This window comes from Pinus tabuliformis, chromosome 1_1 (genome assembly GCF_031772625.1).
Source record: "Pinus tabuliformis cultivar Carrire ecotype Pingquan chromosome 1_1, CPIR1, whole genome shotgun sequence".
In the NCBI taxonomy this organism is placed as follows: domain Eukaryota; kingdom Viridiplantae; phylum Streptophyta; class Pinopsida; order Pinales; family Pinaceae; genus Pinus; species Pinus tabuliformis.
This window is the reverse complement of record NC_142297.1, coordinates 262,312,904-262,318,280: the sequence shown is the minus strand read 5'-3', so window position 1 is coordinate 262,318,280 and position 5,377 is coordinate 262,312,904. Positions and strand designations below refer to the sequence as shown.

The 5,377-nt window shown below is 37.3% G+C and overlaps 1 pseudogene; it reads right to left on the bottom strand.

Moving 5' to 3' along the window:
• Positions 1-2,064: 2,064 nt before the first annotated feature.
• On the bottom strand, positions 2,065-3,044 carry LOC149212538 (alternative NAD(P)H-ubiquinone oxidoreductase C1, chloroplastic/mitochondrial-like; annotated as a pseudogene).
• Between the last annotated feature and the right edge of the window lie 2,333 nt (positions 3,045-5,377).

The following is a 5,377-nucleotide window of genomic DNA, read 5'->3' as shown; positions in this document are numbered from 1 at the left end:
CTTTCTCTGCTGGAGAAAATCTGCTCAATAAGCTTCTTACAACTCCTACAATGAAAAAACAAACTCTGTTTTTGACTCACTGAGTGCCTAGACCAGCTCTGATACCATGTTGGAATTTCTGATAATTCTAAACAAAATTGAAAAACAGAACAATACTCTGTTTTAACACAGCGGAAATAAAAATCGTTTGCGGAATACGGTGTTTCAGCAACGTTGAAACTGGTGTTTCAGCAACGCAATTTCGTCAGTTGCTATTTGCAGTGTAACAACATCGGTGTTTCAGCAACGCTGAAACTGGTGTAACAGCAACGAGAAACTATTTTCTGCTTACGGTGTAACAGCAACGTGCAAATAAAACTTCTATTTATAAACAGTAAACCAACTGATACAAATTCGTCTTCCTCACATAGAGGGATTTTCACAAAAGATTATACTAAAGAGCATCTTTCTCTTGACAGAGGGATTACTACAGGAACGCTTTAGTTCTACAAACCAATTTCTGCTATCTCAGAAAGTTAGAGTTTCAACACTGCTGTGCATTACAAGAAAAACTCAGTTTCAGCACTGCTGTGCGTTACAAGAAAAAACTCAGTTTCATTTTTCTAACCTTGAAACAGAACTGTTGTTCATTACATTTATATGTTAAAACATATTTGACTTTAAACAATAAGATAATAAAAATATCTTCTAAAGCTTATCTGCGTATTAAATGCAGCAAGCAGTGATGCCTTTTGAAGAAATGAAGTCGGCTGTTGCAGGGGAATTTAATGCTGAAAATTTAATGCACATAAATGTGGAAAATATCAAGCACGACTTTGAGGCATCCAACAGTCTGGAATATCTACAACAAATCAGATTTATGTCGAGCTGTTTATGTTGCAGTTGGAACTAAATCCCAACACACCTATATATGCATGCATACTCTTAAATTTCCATTTTCAAATATCATATACCATGCCATTGTAACCCTTTGATGCAGCTACCTATTTCAAAAGTACAGAAATGTTGGACCTTTTGTTCTTCCAACAGACCCACAAGACAAAGAAACATGGGGAGATAATGATCATAGACTTGCATGTGTCTCAGACCATTGTAATTCACAAGGATATAATGAAAATTAGTGATGATCAATGGTAGAGAGTCTTTTCTCATGGCTACATCACACAATGGGATGCAATGTATCCTCAAGATATAGATGAAATGTTTTATGGTCATTCTGTGAATGAAGTTGTTGTCTTGGTTCCTCTCCTTGAAAAATTATGATCTATTGTAGGAAAGAAATCATTCATTGTTGTATGAAGAGGCTCATTATGCCCATGTGAAGAGGCTTCTTTGGATCTACGATGACCAAAAGCAGTTTTCCAAGAGAGACTCTTCAAAATATTTAATTGGGAGATTAATTCAATTTCATAATCATCACATTCTAATGTTTCTCTCACCCATTCAACCTATGCAAGCATGAAAGGGATTCTCAGAATCCATAATCCTTCTTTGATCATTACTGTAGCTGACATTGATGTAAAGGTCAGGTATGTGTTAATATTGGTTGCCTCAAGTAATCAGAATGTATCTACATTGAGCCAATTTCCAAGATCGACTATGCCGAAAGTGCTCTGGATAGATGATTTGAGGTCCATAGCTCTAAAAAGTAAAACATCTCCTCACCCACTTGAAGGAATCATTGATTTTTCATACTGAGCCCTTCAAATCTCCTTGTTTGTTCATGTTAAATTTAGGGATTACCAGAGTGAGTGATATTATTTATAATTAAGTCTCATCAAAAGATTTTGTAATGGCACTCCGCAAATGTGCAATGGAATCAATTCTATACTTTTCCAGCCAGTTAAGCCCAACTCTTTGTTCGTTCAACTTCCCAAAGCCTGTGTAATGGCACTTTGCAAATCTGCAATGTAATCAATGCTAGATTTTTCCAGCCAGCTAAGCCCAACTTTAACTCTTTGTTCATTCGTAGGCATTCGATACAAGTAAGCCAACTTCCTTGCTATATTTACCACACGGCCATTAGGAATTAAGTCCTCTACGAAGGTTGGCGCACATACTACATCATTCTTCCCAAGAGTCATCATCTCCCCTAAATTTTGAAACCTGAAAGGTAAAAGAGGTTGGACATTGATCGCTGCCCAAAGATTCTACATTAACAACTTGGACCTTCCCTTGATCTGCTAATCTTTCTTCGATAGTTTCAGTTAATTCATTCCCACAGTATTCGGATCCAACCACAATGACATGAATAGGAGACTCTCTCTTTCCAAACCTTTTCTGCTCCAAAGATCTAAGTGTTTTCTCCAATATCTCTTTCACAAGCTGCTCGCCAACACCCACACAATCCACTTTGAAACTATGGCATCTTCCAAAGTAGAAAATGGTTGAGCAAACTCTAAGGCACCTTACACGACATCCAATTTTGCCTCAGCACCAAGTGCCAACAATAACCCGGAAGTCATATTCAACCTTCATTCCACTTTCAAGATAAGAAGCGCCAACATTGCTAGAAGTCTATAATCCATTGCCTTTTGAACCATAACAAGGGCATATGGTCTTCACTTTATCTTTGATAAATAGCACAGAAGAGTTCAATAGTAGTTTTGAGGCTTCTTATCAGGAGGCCACATCAAGGAATCTAAATGTAAAGCAGTATAAAGACCTTCAAATCCACCGCCCATTATGCATATTCGTGGACTCTTTGAATCAGGTCATGTAAACAATCTCACAGGGGAATCTTTATCATATGATTGAGCAGGATCTCCGACACTACTCTCTCCCATGGATGCAAATGTATGCAAGTGTCCTGAATGTGACTCAGAGATAAGTTGTCTATCACTTTTGCCTTTAGTTTTCCTCTCCTTCGTCAAAAACTTCCAACCATATATATGTCTTCTTGAAACATTTGCATGAACAAAACTTCTACAGATTATTGTGGAATCGACAAGTGATGAGTAATATGTTCCATGCAAGCATTCTTGATCTCCCAAAGATTTTCCATTTATTGGTGGAATTTGTAGAGAAGCTATCATATATGCCATCTATACAACTTCTTAATTGATGTATTATTCAAGAGTGACGCTCTCAGAATAATGTGATACGCCTTCAAAGACCTGCGATGCATTTAACTCGGTGGTGGCGTTCGTTGTGTGTATATAGTAACAATTCCAATAATGATATGTCACCTATATATTGATATAAATTTGTATTTCATTCACTATATATCATCCACACATATAGGAGTGTTAACCGTTGTAGACGTTAATATACAACTCAGTATAAGAAAGAAATAAATGCACCATCCTGTAACACTGGTCCAACCCAATTTATCCAACTTTACCACCTTAACGCAGGTAGGGCACAAAACCCTAATATCAACTCAGCGTTGTATAACGCCCATCAAAATGTTTTCTTTCCACTTCAGTTCATGCATTGAATTTCCACCTTTACAAATTTTTAGCCCGTGTAGAAAGGCCATACCTTCATTTAAAAATTCCTCTCCATACACTTCAAATTTCTCATTCTCAACGGGCATGGCGATTGCCAAGTTTTTATCCAAGGGACGATGATGATTAGAATTTTTTTCTTCAAAGCATGACAATCTCATTTAAAAATCATTCCTAGGCACTGACACCATCTCAAGGTTTAAAAATTCACGTTCAGGTTTTGGGCAGAGACTCCTGGCTCTACTTCTCAAAAGTTTCGATTGCAGCTTGCAATTCATCAGTACTTCCAACAACTCGCATTGTGTAAATGCATACAGTTGCAACAAACTCAGTCAATCCTCCTGCCACTATAATGATTTTGATCTAGAAGTCAAGCTTGTGGAGCTTCGGAATTCAGACATCTCTGATTACCCTAGTTTTGTCTCGCGTTTAGAAAACAGGGTATTCCTAGGCCACTTCAACCTTGGTTTTTTTTTTTCTATGGATCCACGGTGATATTCAAACGTCCATTTAAAACCACGACGACGATTAGATGACGAGAAGGATATCTAAAGTATGTACAATCTGCAGGAAAAGAAGGGCTTACCGGGTGACCTTAAGCTTGAATGAAACAGGCGAAAAGACACACGAGGAGAAAAACATTGAAGTTTGTTGGCACCGAAGGCATGGATCCAACATCACACAAGGATCAGAAGTTTCCAAATTGAAGAATGATGGTAATCTCAATGATTATTTCAGCACATATGCATGACAATAAATGCTCCATATCTAAAGTAACGTTGCACCATGTAACCACTTCCACTGTGCATACAATAACCCTTTTCCATGTAAATGCTTACAGTACATCGTCAAATACGATGCCAATTGTATAACACAGTAAATGCTGGATATATGTTTCCCATTGTATATCGCACTAAAAATTGGTCAGAACTTTCCAACACCATATGAACGTTTCACATTTTTGCACCATCAATAATAATCTATAATGCATCATAGTTGTGGAATATAATATGTCGCCTGCCAAGTGAATATCCACTGCCAATTATTATCTTTTTGACATTAACGTTTCACATTTCTGCAACTGCTGGCAGACTTTTTTTCAGTGGCGAAGAGAATCCCTGCTAAGAATCATAATACATCAAATATCGCGGAAGCTAACAGATTGATTTTTACAATGTTTATAAGCGAGCAGAATACTCTTGCTGAAGAATCATAATACATCAAATATCGCTTAAGAGAGCAGATTGATTTTTACAATGTTTATAAGCGAGCAGAATACGTCACATCGAAACACATACACGTCATTCTCGAACATGGCTCGGGTGCGAAACCCAACCGCCCCAACCACCACATCATGCACATCACGTGCAACTGCTGCCAGACTTTAACGTTGCATATTTAATCCAGTCAAATTCTTAATCCAGTCAAATTCGTGCGTTATGATAGATGTCAATTCTGCCAATGCAGACCATAGCTACCAAGTTCGGCCGTACTGGCCAGGAAAATTCGGAAATACTTTAACGTTGCATATTTAATCCAGTCAAATTCGTGCGTTATGATAGATGTCAATTCTGCAAATGCAGACAATGTAACAGTTTACTAATCTTGTAACATATTGTTTAGTCAATTTAATGTCTTAAATTTCTCTACAGAAATTATCAATCTGGGTATCGTAAACTGATGAAGTGTGGTGCACTATATGTGCTTAGTTAACCTTTCTCTTACTTCGTTGTTTTATAGTTTATGTTCAACTCTTCCTAAAACTCTGCTTCAAACACATGTGCTGTGTAAAGCACGATTAAGAAGTAGTCAGAAATAAGTCCAAAAAGTAGTCAAGCTCTAAGGTGACAAGTAAGAAAAACCACTTTAAAGACCAGTTATAATGTTCAACTCTTCCTAAAACTCTGCTTCAAACACATGTGCTGTGT